This window comes from Lycorma delicatula, chromosome 5 (genome assembly GCF_047948215.1).
Source record: "Lycorma delicatula isolate Av1 chromosome 5, ASM4794821v1, whole genome shotgun sequence".
Lineage (NCBI taxonomy): Eukaryota > Metazoa > Arthropoda > Insecta > Hemiptera > Fulgoridae > Lycorma > Lycorma delicatula.
The window spans coordinates 34,496,982-34,522,557 of NC_134459.1; positions in this window are offsets into that span (position 1 = coordinate 34,496,982).

Here is a 25,576-nt window from a genome sequence, read left to right on the forward strand (position 1 = left end):
ATCGCGTCGAATTTAAGTCACACTAGAAATTCACTCCTTTGGTGACCTCCTCGCAGAATACTTTCGCTAACTGACGTCTTGCAGACTCACATAATAAATTCTTGCTTAGATTTATCTCGGAGACTCTCATCTCGAAGACTGACATCATAACGTCTCATTTAGGCTGATTTGCAGACCTTCATATCACAGACACATTATAACATATCGCTTAAACTGATATCGCAGTACTCATTTCTACTGGTCGTCCCCAGAGTATTTATACTCCTATCCTGTTTGCCTGCCAGACCGGACCCTTTCAAAGCCTGAGAATGATCGACCACCCTCACATTTTCCAATGAAATTTCTAATCTTCGTCCGGTAACTCTTCTCACGGAGGAACATCTGTTTACGTGTGTCAGCGGGCAATGTTACAAAAGACGATTGTTAAAAGGAGCTGTTTGTTACCTTTACTAAAAGGGTTTCTTGATTCCTTTCATTATATTTTCTACTACTTTCTTCTTAATTGGTAGGAATCCGTTACTCAGGTCCGCTATGCCGGTCTTGTTACTATATCATTTTTGACTGATGAGCAAATAAAGTAGGTTTTTATAACTTTTTTTGAATTAAAAATATTTTTATTCCGACTTTATTGATCTACCTATAGAATCCTATAAAATAAAAAAAAAAATGTTAACTACGGCACTAAAATTTTGACCTAAAACATATTCCTCTACTCACCCTACTATACATATCTTTTTTCGGTTGAATAGTAATAAAGTTTATTAATTTTTGAATGAGAAAATAAATGAAAGATGAAATTTTATTTTCACTATTCAATCTTATTTTATAACACTATACGAGTACGTTAATTTACAACTGCCGTTAAATACAAAAATTATAGCAGCAATATATTAAATAAAACGATAAACTTTAGTTACAATTTTTATATTTTTTAATCAATAATATTTCCTACCAAAGATTTAAAATCAATGATAAGGGAAAAAATATAAAAATAAAATATAAAACTTATCCATTTTATTATACAGTGGTTCTAAAAAAATCTTATGATAAACCGCTATCCAATTAAAATCGACAGTAAAAAATTCTATCATAAATATTTAAGATTCAAAGTAAAGTTTTACAAGTATCTAACAATAGTAATAAAATTTTTTTTAAACATACCTATCCTACGATATATATTAAATAACAAAGATACCTGAAGGTCGAAGTCAATTTTTGGAATGATTTTTATAAAAGACAATAAAATCTTTAGGGTTATTTCGTTTCATTCACTGATATATCAGAAGACTAATTTCTGATTATCAAATATGGATTATTGATCAATTGTTCAGTATTACAGGTTTTTTTTAGAAAATTCTTATAAAAATTTGGAACCATTTTAAATTAATTCGCTAAATTATAAGAAATAAATATTATTTACAACGAATATTTAATGATTTAATAGTTGAATTTCATATTAAATGTTATAGTTAGTCAAATCCTATTAATATAAACGTCTATAGCCATAAATTTTCCTTATTATCACAAATAAGGTTAAGTAATAAAAGGAATCGGCGACCGTTTATTTAATCACGTGCTGTTCACATTTTTCATATGTCAGTAAAAATGTTGCTAAATCCCTTCCATAAAAAATATAAAAAAATTGTTAAAAAAAATTATTGTAAAAAACACATTACCAAATTGTACATAAAAAACAAACAATATAAATAAAATCTTACCTTTTATTCTAAATAGATTAATAAAATTACTTTAATAAATCTACTTACAATATTAGTTTCCGTAATAATTGATGAAGAATTCCATCACTTACCTGAAAAAAATTATTAAAACTCATATTTTCAAATATTCGTTATACTAAAACGCAAAGAATAATCTTTTTAACATAAAACTTAAAGAATGGTAGACATTATGTAAACGTTATTTCCAAAACAATCCTGCAAACTGTACTGTAATAAGAGTAGCTAAAAAAACGACCATATGAACAGAAAAAAAATTAAATTTTATGTAAGTGTTTTAGGTTAAATCCTTTAAATATTTCTTTAAAAAAATTCTTTATATATTTCAGTTAAACGTATACCAAGTATAATTTACACTAGATTAAAATAAAGAAGAAAAAATAGGGCTGTAAATAACTAAAAAAAAGAACTTTATATTCGAGTACAAAATTAATTTAATAATTCTATTAATTAAAAACAACTTGACCTTTAAAAAATACAAATTTTCTTATCTACTACGTTTGAGATAAAATTAAATCAGTGGTATTTGTAATAAATTTATATAAAAACTAACCAAAATAGAGATATAATGCTCCATTTTTTTCTACTTTTATTCTGTAAGTAAAGGTTAGTAAAAGGTCAAAGCAATAGAGAATTTACGATGTAAATGATGGAAGAACTGTAATAAGTTGTAAAATGTCCAATAATTTCTCCGTTACCTATTCTTTTAATAATAGATTTATTTACCTAATAATAATGACAGAAGTTGTAGGCCTTCGCCCTTAACCTACTATTATAAAATCTATCGCCTAAGCGTAAAATTCTATTTTCAATTCACAATCGTACATAGTGTTACATTATTCATAAATGTCGTATTGTATTTATTAATTTACTTATAAAAGTTAGGATATCTACTTATCTTTTTTATAGATATCTTATATTCTTGTAATATGATTAAAATTAGTTATCGTCTGTGGTTCATTAATGATTATTATCCGTCAAACAACATGAAATGAGAATTATTTTAAAATTATTTAACAGAATACATTTCAAAATGATGTAAATTTTTCTTTCAAAGGCTGAAAAAATGTAGAACTACTTAAAGATCTTTATGAGTATACAGTTTCAGTGATTTAATTATGCTTTTCTTAAAAAGGTTAGGTAAACCCTCTGTGTATATATAATCGAATATGTATTTGATTTATGAAGTAACTGTATTTTATTTTCTGTTAAGTATATAGGGATTTTGGTTTTATATTCTGTATGTAAAAGGTAAATATTAAGAGAAAAAACTTGTATATCCAGTTTGTACGATATTATTTATAAAGATTGATTTGAATTGTTTGTATTAGCTATTTATATATTCCATGTACCAGTGGATGAATATGTGTTTAGTCTGTAATGGATTTAGTATTTACTGTACTATACTGTACTAACAACACAAGCAAAGTATATATAAATCTGAAATAACATTATAAACTACAAAATGCTCTTTATTTAACCTTTACTGATGATAACCTAATAATGGGTAAATTTATTTTTAAATCCAACCAGTAATCTCACTAAAATCACTAGTAAAAGAATCGTTCAAATTGGTTCAGAGGGGTTACGAGTTTTCTGTCAGTACATAATATATATATATATATATATATATATATATATATATATATATGTATGTATGTAAAGTTCACTCACAGCCAGACAGCGAGAGAATGATAGAAAGAGACATTCTGATTTATATATAAGTTTTATTGACCGAGTGGTTGAAAAAGGACTTTACAATTTTAAAAGGATATAAAAATTTGTTTAGATAACATACAGATTCGGTTAAGATCTCATTTCATAGCAAGATATATCAAGATTTGACTCATGTAGTTCATTAGTATCGATTTCAACCGACCAGCGCTGTCATTGGTGTTGTTAAAAATGGATACATTTACTGGTGTAGAACGTGATCGTTGTGTCTTTTGGTTTCACGATTTGCAGTAAGCAACTGCAGTTCAACGTAACTTTGTGCAGAGTACGGTAGGGTGCCTTCTAGTAGGCGTACAATTTACTTTTAACACCAAACCTTCTTTGAGACAGGTCGTTCTGTTAAACATACAAGAGCCAGGACGCTCACGAATACTTGAAACTACTGTGGAACAACTTAGAGAAAGCTTTGAACGTAGTCCGAAGAAATCAACTCGACGTGCATCATGTGAAATTGGAGTTCCACAAACGACTGTTTGGCACGTATTCCGTACACGAATGCACTTGAAGTCATACAGACTAACCGTGTTTAAATACATTAAAGATAACGATAGAATAGCTCGGCTGTAGTTTTTTTTTGGGGTAAATGATGGATAGAATTGCAGACAATAATTTTTACATAATTTTAAAAATTATATTGTCTAAAACGTTTATAGACGTTTTTATATAATTTTTAATGATGAGTCAACGTTTCACATCAGCGGTTTAGTGAACGCTCCCCTAACTACCACATATGGTGGAGCGAAAATCTTCTTGAAACTATGCAGCACATTCTTTTTAACCGTAAGGAAAATGTTTTGTTTGTAGTTAGAAAACAAAAACTGTACGGTCGTTCTTCCAGAAGGCAAACGTAAATGGTTTGTTTTATCTGGATATACTTTAAAATTTTTCTAATTCCTCAGTTAGACGATGACGACCAAGATGGAATCCATCACTATCAGCAAGAAAGAAAAGCTCCTCGCTATGCCTAGTAGTCCGAGATTTTCTTGATACTTGATTTCCACGTCGGTAAACTGATAGTGAAGGCCCAGTTACTTGGCCATCTTGATTCCCAGATTTGATCCCTTTCTTGAGGGGTTTCTAAAAATTCGAATTTATGTATCACCCGATAAATAAGAGCAAAGGAAACCGTGGTAAAACCTTAATCAGATAATTATCACAAAATACATAACTAATTATAAAATAAAAAAAAGGGAATTAATGATCATATTAATTAGTTAAATACGCATACAAATATTATTAACGTAAATACGGAAATAAAACAATAAAATTAACTACAATTCAGAAAGCATTAATGTACATTTTTTGAAAAATATTTATATATTGAACGGAAATGTTGAAAATTCAATTTATTTTTTGAAATAGTATTATTTAAAATTCATGGACATAGTAATATTTTATTTAGTAAGAAAATAATTTAATTATATTTTAAACAAATGGATAGGAAAGTTTTTTAATTGGTTTGGAAATTTCAGTAAAATCTCTTTTTGTAAGAAAAATATTATGCTTACTTACGTGAAAAAAAGTTCATTTTCTGATTATGTAGAAGTACATCACGTAAATTAAATATAAGTAAATATAAATATAAACAAATTTGTTTTACACACACATACACGCATATATATATATATATATATATATATATATATATATATATATATATGTATCTATTTTATATATATATATATATATATATATATATATATGTATCTATTTTATATATATATATATATATATAAAATAGATACACATAAACAGACATGTCGTGAGTCAGGAGTCATTCATAATCAACACCCAAACAAAAACTACTCAAGCGATAAATTGATAAAAATGTATATATACGTTCTTCTTACAGTTTAAGTATACAATAAGAAAATATATTTTGAAATTTCGAGTTTAAAGGATTAAAATAGAATAACAATGACATTTACTATTTTCTTAATTTCTGGATAGCAATATTTCTAAATTTTTGGTGTGTATAATCTTCTTGTAACGTCTAAAAATAAATTTCTAAATTTTTTCGAAATTCGGCCTTAAAAGGGGTAAAAGAAAGGTAAAAGTATTTTGAATAATTATTGCAAATTTTTCCCATTTCCAACTATACTAAACTATTCAGTATATCTGGGCTCAAATACTTTCCATATATATATATATATATATATATATATATATTATATATATATATATATATATATATATATATATATTTATGAATATATTTGAAAAACATTTTCGGGTTTTTTTAATTTCAATTTTTTAAGGTGTGCGACATTGTATGGCGCCGCAACTCAACCAATACAGCCTCTACTATTGTATGTGCAATGCAACTGGCTGCACTTGCCTCCAGCTACTTGCAATAGAAAAATAAAATTAAAAAAAATACTGCTACGAGAAACGGAAGTAACCACATAGCGTGGGCGAAGCCGCGACGGGGATGCTAGAACGTATAAAAACATTGTAAAAGTAAAACATTGTAAAAACATCAATAATTATAGCTGTAATATAACAATAGTAATAATAATAATAAGAAGAAGAAGAAAATTAATAATGTATTAATTATTATATAATTATTTTTATTTAAAAGTAGATCGAAAATAAAATTAATAAAACAAAAGAAGTAGAGTGAGGTTTAAATAGGAACGTATTATACAGGTGATTACATAAAGCAGGTAGGTCGATTTACTTCTAATACAAATGGGCAGCACTCGGTATAAACTTGTATTATATTTTTAAAAAAATACAACAAAAAAATAATAATAATACAAAAAAAGAATGAAAGGAAAACGAGAAGAGGCCACAAGAAGTTGTGTTTGTAGTTTAATTTAATATTGCTCCAATTTAAGTCGGCACGTGTTTTATTTTGAAATGAGACTTTTTCAATTTTCTTACTATACAACTTTGTTACAAAACTTTTTGAAACAATAACATGGAAAAAAGTATGGGTAGTTGATGTAACGAACGGTAAACCTATTTTAGAGTATGGAATATAGAATAAAAAAACAGTATTTCTTTAAAATAAGAAAAAGATTACTCGTCTATATTTTTTCTGATAAAACTTTTTTTTTGTATCAGTATAATTCCTTACAAAATGCCACTATAACAGGATATTAGCAGAAATAATAAGACCAACAAATTCAAACTGTTCATCCTTTATTTTAAAAAGATAAAAAATATATCACGCGAAATAGATATACGTATGTTCACACACATACACTAAATCGTACACATTTATAATGAACATCTATAGCATATATAACAAACTATGGCTTGATTTTAGCGAGACTGTAAAACAATTCAAAAAATTTGATATTAAAATATACTCGTAGCTAATCATAGGGAAATTAAAAAAAAGGGTCTGTAGTGCACTTTCAAGCTTGAATGTGCATTCAAGCACTTCAGGTAGCTCAGATTCAGTAACTGTTTGTTTATATTATATCTCTACAGAATTTTCTTGTTTTTATTTTATGCAGGTTCCTCGTCTTAATATATTTTTTTTTTAAATGGCTTTATTTCATACGGGGCCGCGTTTTATGTAGACGTTTTTCATACTTTAAATAAATAAATAAAATAAAAAAAAAATAAAAAATATAAGTTTATTTTATTAAACAATAATCCTGATATAAAAATAATCTCCTTAAAAAAATAAGAAATAATACGGTTTATATTTCATCTTAAAATTTCTTTAAATAACTTTTCAAAACCACCAGATTAACGGTTAGAAAAATTTTTATATTTTAAATTTGGTTCAAAACTAAAAAATTACAAATTTAAAGATGAAATAAAACAGTTATTTCTTTTTTTTACTTTTTTACTTGTACAAAGTAAAGGAAGTATTGTGATCACAAAAAATTTTGGTTTTCAGATTTCAACGGTAATATCCATTTCTCGCATAAAACTATTAACGGTAGGATGTTGAAATTTTGGATTTAGCACTGTTGTAACATCTAATTATGCACCCTCCCATTTTGGTTGCAATCTACTGGACCAAACGTGTTCAAAAATCAACAAATTTCAAATTCTTTGAATTTTGGATTTTTTCTTACCTGTAGTAATAAGCCCTCATTGAGAGCTTTTAAATGAAGTATCAGAAGTGGTACTTATTTTTCATTGGTTCTAGAGTTATAGGCAAATAAAATTTTAATTGATGAAATATTTAGATCTTACAAAGGGGCAAGGCTCCTTTTTTTCTACTTTTGTTAATTTAAATATATTGATTTATTAATAATTACTAACCTCTGATTATATAAAAAAAAATTAGAATAAATAATAACAAAAAATATCAAAGTTATTAATGAAATAGAATTTTATGAAATTTTCAATTTAAAAAAAATGTGTACATATATATACAGTATAAGTCCATTAGTCCGGCATCCAACAGTCCGGAATGCCCGATAGTCCGGCATCGCACCGGAAAATTGTAAAAATTTTGGTTTTCTCCAAAAGTGTGTCTTTAAAGCAAATAAAAACGCTCGAGCGCTATTCGGAAGTTTTCGGGGTAGTTCGGGATCATCCGGAAGCGCTCGGTATTGTTCGGAAACAATTAGCGGCCGGCTAGTCTCAGCTGTCACAACAAATTCAGGTACAGTGCAACTCCGTTAATCAACCATGAAGCGTCTTCGCCATTTTTTTGTGCGTTGTTTTTTTTTGTATCCTTTCACATCGCAGTAAACGTAACTTTTGAAACTGTTTATAAAAAAAGTGATTTTCGTTCTAACTGTACAGTGACCATGTTTTCAAAACCTAAGCCTTCGAGTTCAAAAGGAGAGAAACGAAAACACGTAACACTGACTCTCAATCAGAAACTAGAGATCATCAAACGGCTAGAAAAAGGCGAGAATATAAATGTTTTAATGAATGAGTTTAATATTGGCTCATCAACTATTTATGACATTAAAAAACAAAAAGATGAACTAATGAAGTTTGCTTCTCAATCGGTAACAACTGAAAAATTGGCTTCTAGACAAAAATTAAAAAAACCAAAACTGGAACAGCTAGATAGTATATTGTTCAAATGGTTTAAAGCAGTACGTTCTGAAGGAAAGCCGGTAACAGGCCCAATGATTGTTGAAAAGGCAAAGAAATTCGGCCAAGATTTAGGAGTTGCTGAAAGTGAATGTAATTATTCTGATGGTTGGCTCAGAAACTTTAAATTTCGGCATGAAATGCGAAGACTTGATGTAACTGGAGAAACACTTTCAGCAAACCAAAACTCTGCAGAAAAATACAAAGACGAGTTTGAGAAAATCGTGGCTGATAATGATTTAACACCTGATCAGATTTACAATGCTGATGAAACAGGGCTATTGTGGCGATGTTTACCAACATCTACACTAGCTGGGGGAGGAGAAAAAGCAGCCAAGAGTTTTAAGAAAAACAAAGATAGATTAACCGTTTTGCTATCTGCTAATGCGTCTGGAAACCACCGAGTGACCCCTTTTGTGATAGGTAAATCTGCAAAACCCAGGGCTTTTAAGAATGTTACACACTTGCCTGTCCAATATTTTGATGCTCAATCAAATGTGTGGATGACTGCCGCCCTCTTTAAAGACTGGTTTTTTCACCACTTTGTGCCTGAGGTCAAGGAATCCTTCAAAAGCCTTGGTCTACCAGAAGATACTAAAGCCATCCTTCTTTTGGACAATTGCAAAGCCCACCCTTCAGTAGATGAGTTAGATTCTGGAAATATTGTTGCTACTCTTCTCTCTTCTAACGCAACATCTTTGATCAACCCATGGACCAAGGGGTTATTCAAAATTTTAAATGCTTTTATAGAAGGTTTTTTATTCAAGGCCTGTTAAATGCCGACTGTAACGTGACTGATTTTCAAAAAAAGGTTTACAGTAAAAGATGCCGTCTATGCTATTGCACTGTCTTGGAACCAGGTAAAAAATACAACACTCAAAAAATGCTGGAGAAATTTTTGGCCAGCTGCAAACCCTGCATCTGACCTAACTCTACAGACTGATGAGGAAGAAAACCATCAAGACGCTCTGACCAAAGTTTTGGATGTCGTTAGAAGTGCTGACAATCCCTTGAAAAACCTGCCTGAAGATGAGGTAGAGGAGTGGCTTCTAATCGACGAGAATGAGCCTGTTGAACAAGAACTAACCGATGAGGACATTATCAACATTGTAGTAAACCCTCAGCCTACTCAAAATCTTGAAGAAAGTGACTCGCCGAAACGGAAGAAAAGGAAACAATCAGCTGGGCAGAAGCTGCAGAATCACTAAATAATTTTATCTCTTTTGCTGAGGCTAGTACTAGCTACAGTGCTTCAGAAATTATTGATTTCCATATCATTAGAAATAAATTTTATACTAAACGCCAAAAGTCAAGAAAACAAAAAGACATTCGTGACTTTTTTAAATCTAAGTGAAATATGTTTTACAGTACGTGTACATACATTATATGAAATATAAACTAAACTTTGTTGTATGTATTTGCATACTGTATTTGTAGTTTAATTATTAAGCTAATTTTTCTTATAATTACCGCCCGATAGACCGGAATTTTCGGTAGTCCGGCACCGAGCCGGTCCCGAACGTGCCGGATTATCGGACTTCTACTATATGTAATTTAATAGGCATGCAAGTAAGTCAGGTAGTGTTCACATCAGATTTTTTAAGTTACTTTTATTTTGAATTCAACAGGAATTTTATGTATATGCATTACATACCAGCAAGTAATTTTGCTGTTTGTAATTTATTTTCAGAGAAAAAGAACAATTTCATTAGAAAAGAATGTTATAGTAGTAAAGTATGTTCCAAAATGAATATCAGGGTTTTAAATTCATGTAATTTTTATTAAGTTTTACTCACATTAGTAAATTATACATGAAATGAAAGAACAATTTAACAGTATTTTCTATAAGTATTCAATGTGAGCACCATTTGTCACACGGTACATATCCAGCCGATAGGAAAATTCTCCCACACTTTAATCAGCAAGTCTGGAGTAATTGATGCGTATGCTGCTTCAATCCTGTCTCTTATGTCGGGTAGGACAGCTGATAACACTGGCACATACACTTAAAAAAAGAAAATACACTTTATAAACACTAAAGAAAAATCGCAGGGTTAGATTGGGTGAACGTGGAGGACACGGCAAACAAGCACTACCATCGGGCCCCCGGTGACCGATCCGGCGTATGAGAGAATTTCATTCAACCGATTACGTACACCATTATTCCAGTGGGAAGGCGCACCATCTTGTTGCCAAATAAAGTTCTGCGGATCGTACTGGACTTGAAGAAAGAGCCATAGTTTTAGCAAATCAAAATAGTTCATTCCAGACACACTTCATTAGTCAGGATACGACACAAAAATTATTCAGTTTTGGGAATATCATTCAAATGGAATTATTTCATGAGGATTTTCTGATCCCCCATACACGCACATGAAATAATGATTCGTCACTGAATAGGACACGATAAAGAAAGGCATCATCATCACGATGCATCATTTCATTTGTAAAGCTAAAACTGGTTGAGTTGCTTTTTCATTTCATATATAATTAATCAATGTTCGAAAAACTTGAGAAATATTACTTAGCTTTAAAACCACGATATTAATTTTGAAAAACACGGCATTATTTGTTCATAGAAGAAAAAAAAAAATCACGCTATAACGATGATATATAAAAGAAACAAATTATAATACAAAAGATTGTTTTGTTATATTATTTTTTTTCCTCTCTCTCTCAACCCCTCCACACGCCCACACACACACAAAGTTAAATTTTAGGTTAGTTAAATGTTGCAAATATGTTGCTTATGTAGGCAGATGCAAATGTTTGGATGATTATAATGTAATAAAATGATATAGAGCCGGAGAAATGAAGGTATCCCTATTTTTCTCATTTCTGGGAACTAATTTTTTTATTTAATTTGTTGAAAGCTAATAGAATAATGAATCAATTCAATTACACCTAATTAGAGTTCGTCATTTATTATTGAACAATAATAGCAAGCAGGATTATACATAATAATCATGAATTGTTTTAATTTCAGTAAAAACAGATAATTTTTTTTTTTTTTTTTTAATAAAAACTTAAAATGATTGTAATAATTAATTTAATATTAATTCTACATAACTGAATACAGTTTAATTCAAATATCGATTCCAATATTAAATTAATTTTTTTTCTATTCATGTAACTAATATTACCATCATTGTTATTGTACAATCAGAAAATTTTATAACAAATTATTAACAAAACAGTAACGTAATAAAAAAAAAAAATTACAAGAGAAAAAATGATGAAAGAAAATTTAATTCTAATTATTACATTAATTAATTAATTAATATATATATATATATATATATATATATATATATATATATATATATATATATATATATATATATAAAACATATCAACAACGATAATAATTAAATATTGCCCTGAGGTAGATATTCCCCAGGTCCGGAACACAACATCTACGTTCCACGTCCAGGGCGGCAACAGCAGTACTCAAGTACATTACATATAGCTGGCTAACGGGGTTCCGAGTGTTGTTTCTCGGATATGCTTTTTTCGGCCGATTTTCATCTATAGGCCGAATTACAGGACTAGAGTTTGCGGCCACCTGCAGATACGAAATTCTTAACGATTATGGAAATGGATTAATACCGCCTTTAGAGCTGGCGATGTGGCGGCCACGGTCAAAGTTATTTGCAGGTGTAACGGAGACCTTTCGTCGTCCACATGCCCCCCGCGATGGCAAGCATGTAGTTAAGGTGCCCATGTTCGGAGCATGGGAGCCCTGAAAGCTTCGGTGTGTAAGGGCCTGGAGTCAGTGCAGAGACTGCGCATCCGCTCTCTGCCAGGGCATATACCGGTTCCACCGGAGTACCGGAACGGACCTCCAGGGTTGGTAGCCCTGGAGTGGGGGTGTACCCCGGCGGCTAGCCTTACTCCAGAAGGGATTAATTGTTCATGGAAACTGAACAACTAAACGTGGCAGAGGGTTCACGTAAACACCCTCGTCTAGAACCGGCCGTTTCGCCTGAGGCGAAACGCCAAAAGAGTGCGGAAACTAGAAGGATTGAGATTGAGGCTAGAAAGAGCTTGCAGAAAGCTTTTTTCAAGAGCAGCATTCCCAAACCAAAATACTTAGTTGTTACAAAAGAAGACGGTAATTTCTCGAAGGTGAGTCCATTCCTCATCGCTCGAGAAATAACAAAATGTGCTGGAGGCCCTCTTAAGGAAATTAGGAAAACTTTCACAGGACTTCATGTAGAGACTGTAAATGATATACAGTCACAGAAGATCCTAGGTCTTAAAAAAATTGGAGAACTAGCTGTACCTGTTGATCCCCACGGCACGCTCAACACCTCAAGGGGTGTTGTGGTCTGTCGGGATCTTCTTAACTGTACGGAGAGGAAATTGTAGAAGAATTAGCGCCACAAGGAGTATTAGAATGTCGGAGGTTGAACATGAGAAGGAATGGCGAAGTCCTACCTTCAGCATCCCATGTTCTTACATTTAACCGGCCTACTTTGCCGGAGAAGATAAGAGCGGGCATACATCGGTTGGATGTGCGGGCATTTGTCCCGCAACCAATGCGATGCTTTAAATGCCAACGCTTTGGACACACCGCTGTTAGGTGTGAGAGGCCGCAAATATGCGTGTGCGGTGATGACGTTCATGAAAAAGAGCCGTGTAAGGAGCCTCCTACCTGTATAAACTGCAGAGGACAGCATTCCTGTAGATCCAGGAACTGTCCTGTTTACAACGACAAAGTAGCTGTGGAGGAAGTAAAAACCCTGAAAAAAGTCAGCTACTTTGAAGCAAAAAAGATCGTAAACGCCCGCAGACCTAGAGCAACAACAACCTATGCTCAGGCTGCGGCTGCTGTTCCTGCTCCTGGTCCAGTTGCTGTTGATGAGAGTGCAATCATCAACAAACTCGCACCTACCTTGGCTGGCTTAATTGAGAGGATAATTGAAAACAAAATGAAGCCTCTCAGCACTAAAGAACCTGTTAAGCCAAGAATAATTGTACAGCCTCCTGAAGACATATCTCCAAAACAGAAAGTCGCTCCAGTACAGAAGAAAACGGACATTAAACCTGAAATCCAAGTCCGTCTTAGTGAGATTTTAGTTGAAGATAAGAAAGTGAAAGCTGCAGAGTCTGTTATGGAGGCTCCCAAGCCTCCTGTAACTGAAGTGGCCTCTAAGCTTCAGAGGCTACAAAAACTTTCACAGGAGGGAAGAGTGTCCCCCTTCCACAGGCGGTGACCGGTGCGACCCCCGTGTCGGGGAGCGGCCAGGTTGCCGCCTCTCAATCGGCGCCTGAAACCGGCGCCGATCCATGCCCGTCGTCGTCGGCGGCTTCGGTGGTCTCCGATTCGGAGGCCGGAAGCTACGCCGGCGACGACGTTATCCGCGAACTTGATGCCGTTCGTATAATGGAGAAGAAGAGAAAAAAAGGATGGCCGAAAGGCAAACCCAGAGAATAATTTAATTAAAAATTAGCGAGGAGTCAATTGTACAATGGAACATCAATGGATGTTTTTCAAAGAGCCATGAGCTCCAACGCTTGGTACATGATGTAGACCCAATTTGTATATGTCTGCAAGAAACGCATTTCCGCCGAAAATTACAATGAAAATTGTAAATTAAAAGGATTCGATATATTTCGGCGAGATCAACCGCGAAATGTAAGAGTTAGACGTGGAGTAGCCATATTAACATCGACTAGAGCTACCACCGAAGCGGTTGTTCTAAACACTAACATACAAGCGGTCGCCGTTAGAATGAAGCGTCCGCTTCAGGTCACTGTCTGCAGCATATACTTGCCGTATTTTGATTGGAATAAGGATGACATAGTAAGACTAATTTCCGAGCTTCCCCCACCTGTTTTACTGGTGGGTGACTTTAACGCTCATAATTCTCTTTGGGGATCGGATCGAGTAGATCCCCGTGGAAGAGAACTGGAAGGGTTCCTGATGAATTCAGAACTTATTATTTTAAACGACGGATCAGGAACCTTTTTCAATGCCAGAGATGGATCGACGTCCTGTATAGATCTTGCACTTATAAGCGGATCGATAGCACCGAGGTACAGCTTCCATGTCATAGACGATTTGCATGAAAGCGATCATTTCCCGGTGCAAATTGTAACTGATGTTACAAGAACAATATATCCCATCCCTAAAAGATGGTTATTTGAAAAGGCAGACTGGACGAGCTTCACAGCTAGAACGATACTCCCAGAAACAACTGGAGTTATCGGAGACGATGTCGACGCCATAACAATATGCCGATGCCGATGCAATAATTGAGTCGGCATCGAGATATATTTCCAAAACATCTGGGAAATTTACGAAGAAACCCGTTCCATGGTGGAACGATGAAATAAGTGAAGCTATAAAAAGAAAGAAAAGGGCGTATAACGCCTTTAAGAAGCGTCCTAGTATAGAAAATCTTGTTGCCTTTAAGAAATATAGGGCGTATGCAAAACGTCTTATGATAGACTCGAAAAAACGATCCTGGCAGCAATACGTGTCATCCATTGACAAAACTACTACTGCATCAGATGTTTGGAGGAAAGTGAAGGCGATTTGTGGGCGTAATGATTTTGCTCCCATAACTAGCCTTCAAGATGAAGATGAAATAAAAGACACTCCATATGAAATTGCAGAGCTGTTATCCAATCACTTTGAAAAGGCCAGCAGAACGGCCAACTACGAAGAAGATTTTCGTACTAGAAAAGAACAACATGAAGGTCTACTAAACTTCAGAACTGAGTATAATTACTCATATAATGTACCTTTTAAAATGGAAGAATTCGCGAAAGCGTTGGAAAAATCAGGTAACACAGCTGCTGGTCCGGATGAAATCCACTATAATATGATCAGGCAGCTGAATACCACTGCAAAGCGTAGATTATTAGAACTTTATAATAAAATATGGCGGGATGGAACGTACCCGCAGCAATGGAAAAAAGCTCATGTTGTTCCAGTACCAAAGAAAAATAAAAATTTAACAGACACCAATAGCTATCGTCCTATTTCTTTGACGTGTGCTATGGGAAAAATACTGGAAAAACTGATTAATAATCGACTCGTCTGGGTTTTGGAAAAAGAAAACCTGATATCACCGTATCAAGCAGGTTTTCGGCAATACCATTCTACCACTGATCAAATGATCAGCTTAGAGGACGTTATATATAACAGCTTCATTAAAAGAAAACATTGTGTCGGAGTCTTCTTTGATCTTTAGAAGGCTTTCGATATGACCTGGCGTCATGGTATAATGCTCCAGATACATGAATGGGGCATTCGTGGCAATCTGCCTATACTGCTCAGCAACTACATGAATGACCGTACTTTCCATGTACGAGTCAGTACCGAATATTCATCTGTAAGAAATTTGGAAAATGGCATACCACAAGGTTCGCCGTTGAGCGGTACCTTGTTTACCATTGCCATTAATAAATTGATATTAGCCATTCCAGCAGAAATCAGCAAAAGTGTCTATGTTGATGATCTGGCAATTGTGTATGCCAGCAACAAGACTGCTATGGTGAGGTACAAATAACAACGAGCGATCAATGCTCTAAATGAAGTTGCAAAGAATAACGGATTCCAATTCTCACCAGAAAAAACGTGCTGTGTACACTTTTGTAGGAAGAGAATTCCTCATCAAAGTCCTGCGTTGACAATTGATGATAATCCAATACAATATAAAGACAATGTAAGATATTTAGGATTAGTATTAGATAAATCCCTTACATGGGGATTACATATACAGGACTTGAGTGATAGATGCAAAAGAGCCCTAAACATTATAAAATGCTTATCGAACTTAAATTGGGGCTCAGACAAAGAGACATTATTGAGATTGTATAAAGCATTGGTTCAGTCTAAACTAGACTACGGATGTATCGTATATTCATCCGCTAGAAAGTTGCATTTAAAAAAGTTAGACGTAGTTCATAATAGCGGAATAAGATACGCAACAGGTGCTTTCCGTACAAGTCCGGCGGTTAGTCTGATGTCTGAAGCCGGAATAATGCAACTACATTATAGAAGAGAGATCCTCTTGTTAAGATATGCAGCAAATATATGGGCTTATCCTGCCCATGTAAATAATAAACTTTTTAACAACCATCCTATGGCTGCATTATACGAACGTCGTGCTACCTATTCCAGACCAGCCGGAATTAGGTACCACGAATTAAGATGTAAATATGAAATTGCCATTCCAGATACATTGGCAATTTTTACTAGAGAAATACCGCCATGGCTCTTGCCAGCGGTAAATACAAATTTGGATCTCTCTCAAGGAGAAATAAAAAAGAAACCAGCTGTGATCATCCGAGAGGAATTTTTGGCAACCGTCTGTAGTTACGAAGAACATATTAGAATTTATACTGACGGTTCTAAAACCGAACATGGTGTTGGATGCTCAATATATGTAAATGAAGAAGCCCACTTTTGGGATTGCCAGATGTGGCCATTGTCTACACGGTAGAACTCACTGCAATTCAGCAAGCTCTTCGCTACACTGAACATTATTGCGAAGAGAGAGTGCTAATATGTTCCATTCATTAAGTGCACTTGTCGCAATTCGGAACAAGAACAATAAGGATGTCCTAATTGCAAACATCCTGTCCATTTTAAACGTTCTAAAACAACGAGGACAGCGATGCGTAGTTGTATGGACTCCGGGGCATGCTGGTATTACAGGTAATGAAATCGCAGACGAAGCTGCCAGAAAGGCAACAGTCTGCGATGATTTGGATGCATTTCCTGTAAGAGTGGCAGATATTAAAAACCGTCTAACAAACATAGTAAGAAATAAGTGGAACGCTGAATGGAGGAGTTTAAATACAAAATTAAACTCAGTAAAAACTTCTCCTTATAAATGGAAAAGCGTCTTTAAGTTGACTCGCTGTGAACAAGTAGCGGTGACCAGACTTCGGTCAGACTTATCGGTCACACGCGATTAACAAATTTATATATGTTAACCGGCGAAGTGAGACCAATGTGCGGTGTTTGTAATAAAACACTGACAATCAAGCATCTAATAGAAGAGTGTGCCCTATATGAGGACCTCAGAAAGAGGTTCCGTCTTACAAATAATATTAGTGCTGATCTGGATAATGGAAATGAAGAAAATATAGTTGCATTTTTACACGCCAGTGGACTTCTTAAAAGCCTATAAAATGAATGTTTAAAGCTGTGACAAAAGAATTTCTAAGCGGTAGTTTTATATATACATATAAGCGAGTCTCGAAGCGTGGCACGTATAGTGACGGGAGGTAGCCCTCTTGCTTAGGCCATTTTGGCTCACCTGCATTCAAGAGCAGTGAGTCGGGGTGTGTCCGATGATGGCATGGGGGACCCTCAAGGGTGGATTGAGGGCGCGAGGCTGTGGGTGTACGCCGTGCATGCCTATAGCCTGTTTATAAGAAGGATTCAACTGCCACGGCACCCTGGCGCGACTGATATACTGCTCAACGGCGGTTCTGGTCGCTCTGAGGGTGCTTAAACAAACTATAAATGAGACTCGTAGAAGAAAGAAAGAAAGATATGGTATTGATAAGTTGAAATTTTTATTTTATGGTCTTTTGAGAACCTATCTCAAATTTTAATATTGGGGCCCTTTATACCCCATACGTGTTTGTGATTGTCCTTGTCTTTTACGTCTTAATGTTTATTGTGAAGTTTGTGGTTTTAAATAAAATGTAAGGGCCCTTTACACCCTTACATATGACGATCCTGATGGAGATAATAATTTCTTTTAAAGAATGTGACGAGGGCTAAGGCCCGTAAAAATTCAGTTAATAAAAAAAAAAAAAAAAAAAAAAAATAATTAAATAAATATCTTAATTCGATTATGGTGACACATTACGAAAATCACCCCCGAACATGATTTAGAAGCGTATAGTAAATATTTTTTAGCATTTTTTTTTACGAAGCTCTGCTTTACTGTTTGGATCAAACCTAATGTTGCAGACAAAGAAAACACCGTGATAAACTATGAATGACCAACTACAAATAACAAGTGATTTAAATATAGCTATAAAAACCGTTTTTTGCGGATTTTCAGAGGTATAAGATGTAGAATGGAGTAGAGACAATGTCAAATAAATTACTTGTTAGAGGCAGGTATCAACCATCCATATCAGGTAGTAAACCATCATATGTCATTAAGTCTTCAACTTAATGGATACAATATATATAGTACATAACATTATATCCACAGAAAGAGATATATATTAATTTTTTGTTTAAAAAAAAAACCTTTCATGTTTTTCTTGTAGCTGTCTGTAATGTACGTAAGACATCTGAGATTAGCAGCACATGCTTACGAAAGTTGCTTCATTGGAATTAATGATGTTAATTTTAATCAATCTATAAGACCGTTTTATAACAAAGAGATCGTACGGAAGGTTAAATATAACTTAAGGGATAACGAAATATAATAGTTTACGCAGCTACATGAAGTAAGTTTCAAGAAAACATTTCACTCCTCATTTTACCAAGTAAGTAGGGTTACTTATTATTTATGAAAACGGAATTGATATGTTATTTTCGGAGCGAAATGGAATCTTCCAAAACTAGGGAATAAACAAACAAGACGTAGGAATAAATCCTGAAAGGAACCACACTAAGGTATTGGAGACTCTAATTAATTATCGGTAACGCCTGAACAACAAACATGAAACTAACCTATTTGGTATTTTGATTACTACCTTAAAAAAAAATAAACCACTTGGATACAACTTACACATTTGTAACAGTTGAAACAGTTGGATACAGGCAATAAACTCATTACTGAGCAATAAAAATGGTAGTTGCGAGCCAGGTATCGAATCTAGGACTTACAGTGTATGATTGAACTACTCTAATAATCTACACACCAATTTTTTTTGTTGAAATGTTTCTCTAAATTTGTTTTCTTTTATAAATTAATATGATTCCCTTTAGACAAAAATATTTCCCCAATACGGTCTGTGGACAAGAAATGCTCAACGGTAGGTCATTGTTTACAAAAATTAAAAAAAATATTTGATGGTATAAGAAGTGCAGAAAATACGTGTAGTGATATCTCGTAAGTTAAAAGAAAAACTGTCTCCTGTTGGCGATACGGCTTTTAATGGCTTATACAATCACGATGTATTTTTGAAAAGCAAGTTCAAGAAACAGTACCATAGTATATAAATTTGCTAAGAAACAATTTTGGGATTTTTGGTTTTAAGTGCTGGGTTCTGACAGTAAAAAAGAAATTATAAAAAGAAATCCAAGTGGTTTCAACAATTTTTATGTAAGAGAAAAACGATTGTAATGGAATAAGATTATGTCCGCAAAGAATTCAAATTATCATAAAACTGCATCATTCTGACCAATAATAAAACAGGAGGATTCTCTGACCAATCGCTAGGAAATAAAATTTTAATCAGCAAAAATTCAATGTGCCATTATTATATTACTCACGGCAAGGAAATAAAATACAACTATTAAATGGTTATTATATTATTTTCATCGAGAATGTTATAATTATTTAGGTTAAATAATATTAATTCTGAATTATTTAATATCTTTATAGGTATAAATAACAGTTGGATACAGATAAAAAATTCATTTATAAACAATACTCGCTAGGAAATAAAATTTTAATCAGCAAAAATTCAATGTGCCATTATTATATTACTCACGGCAAGGAAATAAAATACAACTATTAAATGGTTATTATATTATTTTCATCGAGAATGTTATAATTATTTAGGTTAAATAATATTAATTCTGAATTATTTAATATCTTTATAGGTATAAATAACAGTTGGATACAGATAAAAAATTCATTTATAAACAATACAAATTTTAGTTACTAGCCAGGTATCTAATGTAGGTTTTCGGTATAAGAGTGAGCTATTCTAATAATTTAAACACGGAAATAAGAATTTTATTATAATTGTATTCTGGTTAAAACGATACTATTTGTAAAATCTTGAAATCCTCTCAGCAGATTCTTTAAGCCAATTGTTACAAAAAAGAAGAAGGAAATGAGACCATTTGAACAAAAGAAATGTTTTTAATTCTTTTACTATTTTTAATAATGTACTTCAGTAGGTGAAGTTGTTGGTTTTTGTTATTTTAACAATATAGCAAAGTAAAATTTTTAATTTATACAGATAAAATATTTGGAATTTAGACTTTACAATGAGTAGTAATTTTTTAATCAGATTGTTCACAAATAGCTACAAAAAAAACAAATTCTTACTTTGATATTTTAATATCTAATCAAGCAAGAATGATTGAACCGATAGTTATTTATGAATATTTTACAGTAAATTTATCTTTACCCTGATGAAATTTTAGTTGCACGGTAACTTAAAATATTTAACAGGATTTTCTGACCATTCCATAATGAAATGATTTTCTATTAGTATGTATTCTTAAAGGAATAAATTAAAAAAATTAACTGCACAAAAAGTATAACTCATGAAGTTTGCAAAACCATTTTAGGAAAGTTTTTTATTTAATCTTTAAAGGGAAAACGTAACACTCTACCACTTATTTTTTTATGAATTATTAATATTTACAATCTAGCGTACTAATTCAAGGGATAACATTACAGAATAAAAGTTGTTACAACATATTGGTTTGAAATTTTAAATCTGAGCTCAGTTTACACGTGCAGAACAAAATTGACAGGTTATTACGTTCTAGGAAATAAATAACGGTTAGTATCGTTAGGAATGGTAATATATTCAAGTAATGGAAAAACTTTGATAAGTTCTTATAAAAGTTCGTTTTCTTTAAACTACTGTTTAAAGAAAAAATAAGTTAACATTAAATAGAACTTTCTATAAACAATACACACCCAAATAAAATAAAGCCACTAAATGTAGACAGATATACAAACTTAACCAACAGGTTGAGTTGTATATCTATTCGAGAAAAGGTAACATTTTTTATCGAACTACTGCATTAATAAGATTGATCATATAATTTCGAAAAACCAGATATTTTTGATTCCGTTCTTTATCGACAAATTAAGTAGAACTGATCTTAATACATACATATACACTGTATGCCACGAAGAAACTGAGTAATCTACTGGTGAAAATAATAGAAAAAGTTCGTATAAACAAAGATCTGGAAACTCTTTGTTTTCGAGTTACGGCTAACAAAATATTTCGCCCAGATTTCAGCAAATTTAATAAAAAGAAGCCTTACTACAATCATTGGAACCCAAATTAAGAAGTAAATTTGGTGGTTTCTTATGTAATTTGAGCAGAGAAATAAAAGTAAAACTATAACAAGAGTAGTTTTTAAGATATCCGACGTAAAACACAAAATTCGGTTTGAAAAACAATTTTTTTCCCCAGACACTAGTAAGAGGAGAATTTCATGTTGCACTGGTTTGTCAAAAAACAAAGTGATCCGCATCCTACGGAAAGAAAATCTTTATCTTTTCCACCTGCAGAAGGTTCAAAATTAGAAGAATAAATTCTCTACAAGTTTTATTGCTAGATCTTCTACATTTATTATTCATTTAACAAAGCTACTATACTACACACCTAAAAAAACTTTTCTTTGACGCCGAATTCTGTGTTTTACGTGAGAAATCTTAAAACGTACTGGAGTTACAGTTCTGTGACCTGTTTTATCCTATTGCCCAACGCAAATTACATAATAAATCATCAACCTTACTCCTTAATTTGGAATACAAAACTTTCAGCAGGACTACATTTTAATAGAAGAGCTGAAATCCGAGCAAAATCTTTCACTACTTAATTCGAAAACAAGGTCTTTACAGACCTATATTTATTTAAATGTTTTCATTATTTTCACCAGTAGAACATCCGAAAGTTCCTCCGTTTCATCGTGGGACATCCTTATGTATATATATATATATATATATATATATATATATATTATACTGAATACGATCGATTAAATGTTGTAGGCGTACTAACAAGAAGCGCAAGTCACTCACGAAAATAAAAAAATACTTTTAACGTGCCAGGTTTAACGAGATAACCGAAGGGTGAAGTTGTTTCACTATGCGTTCTTTAAAGAGTTTGTTAAAAAATTTAATATTAATTTGTCAAGTCTTCATAAATTAGGGCAATATTCACCCGTATAACCGTTACTGTATGGATAATGATGTACAATGTTACTCTCAAAGAGAGAAACTCTTACCATGACATCAGTACCTTACACAGTTTACGTAAGAGACTGGGATAAACAAAACGAAGCTGTTAATTAATATACACACGTTTCTGTAGTAAACTATATAAAATAATGTCTCGTCATCAGAAACAATAATATGAGTAAAAATTAATTATTGAACAATAACATTACATTACATTGTACAATAACATTAAAATTTATCTAAATATATGTATTTTAGATTAATAGTTTGATGTTATGTATATGTACGTATGTGTGTGCGCGCACGCGCTCTCTCTCACTCTCTCTCTAAGGAAAGGCTGTAAGCAAGAATTGTAAGTAAATCCCGAAATATAAAGCAGAGAAAGAAAGTTGTTTGAAATTTTACTAATAGTTACATCGCATATACTTCTCTTTTTAAAGTGAATCTTAGTTTCTAAATATTTTAGAAAGTAAAGTAAAAGGCATAGAAGTAGCCTTTACCTGTAAATCATTAAAGGTTGTAAAAAGACTAGATAAAGTCTCAAATAAAAGATGTTACATAAAAGGAGCTTAAAATTTACAACATGCCAATAAAACGAAAGTAGTTTAAACATGAGGTAAAAATTATCGAAAATTTGGTTCGATAAGTACTATTTAACGTAGTAGTTTTAATGAAAAAAACTTTCTGATTAATTGAAAATTTGTAGTTAATCTGTTTATAAACTTACTGGAAGAATAAAATTTAATGAAGAAAAGAAAATGAAAAAGAGTAAGAATAAAAGGGAGGAGAAAAGTAAGTGTGAGAGTGGGGAGAAGAGTAAGAGAAGAAAAAAACGAGATAAAGAATATACGTGAAACATATTTTTTCGTAATTAACTGAAAATAACAAATGTTAAATCACTACACAAAATTATGCAGAATTTTAAAGATATGGTCTCTGTAATAGGATATAACAAAAGTTATAAAAATACAAATTTAAGATTTTCAGTTATAAATTTACTCCATTTTTCATGAATTTATGTGCATACGTAATAAAAATTTTTACGACGAATAAAACTGAGAATACACCCATATACCTAACTTTAAAAAAATTTGCTGACATTTTGTGATTGTTCCAACAAATATAACCTACCAAGTTAGGTTATAACAAATAGTAAACTTGTAAATGACAGACGTTACCGTATGTTTACAAAAAGAAATTGACATAAACTGTTTACATACAATAATAAAGTGTGACAGTTAAAAAGAAAAAGATAAAAAAATGATTGGGGAGGGAAAAGTCAATAAACAATTTTATACATGGAACAATGTTTTTCACATGACTGACCTAGAATATAAACTGTAACATTTCCCCATATCTACTCCTACCCGATCAGAAAACGCCCCTCCACGACGTTAAAAGCATTTCAACTCCAGCGTCGTAAGCATTGTGACAATGCATCTTACTCCGACGAATTGCAATATATAAAAGAATGTATTATGTATCTATAAGCTTAATAATAAAAGGAGAAACTATTTATTGGAATCGGTTGATGAATTATTTACTACTGACGCGTAATTAAAATATGTAAAAGGAAATGAAAGGATTGTTATTAATTTACTAAATCCAATGTTCAATCTAATAAAATTATATTGAATTGCAGTAAATAAAATTAAATACGACGTAGCCTTTACGAAATTGTTAAAGATCTTTTTCTATTTGATGTACTGCAAGCAAATATTTTAATCACAGATCACTACATAATAAATAATTTAATAATCTATTTTAATGTGGTATTATCTGCTCTATATTAATTAGTCTTTATTAGAAAATGGCAACGGATCCTGTTTGATATTCAGGAAAGTATTATGCTATAAATTTCGCAGAATACCTTTGTTTGCAAGTTTTATATGAATATTATTTTTCGCAAAGCACTTTAAAAATAAACAGGTGAAACTGTATAATGTTTAATATAGAATATTTATATAATAATAATATGAGTGTTTATAATAGCATACGCGTGTGTTTACATATACAGTGCGATCATTTCATCGCGCACATCATGATATTATTATACACTATAATTCCACTATGGACTATAATACGGAGATATTTATATTTGATTTGATTCATGGAATGTAGTTATGCACAACCGGTAATATCTTACACCAATTATTGGAAATGTACACCAATTTCCTGAAGGCAGGTTCAAACCTTTCATACAATATTTTTTTAAACTCTTCATAGAACAACAGGGCTAATGGAATTCATCTCTACATTAACGGCTCGTTCCAGTTCTTGTAGTTTACGTGGGTTTGTTCGATATGCACGTCCTTTCAAAAACCTCAGAGAAAGAAGTCTGGTGATGATAAATTAGGGGAACGAGGAGCCACAAATTTTTTGATATGCGATCACCAAATATTTCTTCCAAAAATTTCATGGTGTTTTTGGATGTATTTGTTGCTCCATCTCTTTACTGGTAACAATAGCGTTAATCAGGCTGCAGAAGAGCTACAAATTACATAATTATATCCTGTTATGCCGGACCGTCAAGGGTTTGGTAAAAACATATTGGGCACATTATAAATTGTTGAGAAATCAAACACCAAATCTCTACCTTCTGTGAGTGCAGCAGCAATTTATGTAAGATGTATGGTTTTTTTGGTGACCAATATCTGTTGTTCTGACTATTAATGTTACTACTAAGATGAAAATACGCTTTTAACTAAAAAATATATTATTCAGTATTCTCCTCCCATTAGTTTCCAGTTGGTTGATAAGCCACTAGCAGTAACTTATTCTTTTAACAGTGTCTAGGGGTTACATATTCGGTTTGCATATAAACGTAATTTCTTTGTGCATTCCGTACAATATTCCTGTCTGCGATGATAATTTACTTAAACGTTTCCTTGCTGTTCAAGTAACGCACGTAGCCCGCGATAAAATGTCGCAATGTGCAAATAAAACATATAGTAAATATTGAATATAAGAGAAAAATTGGTTTTAGAAACG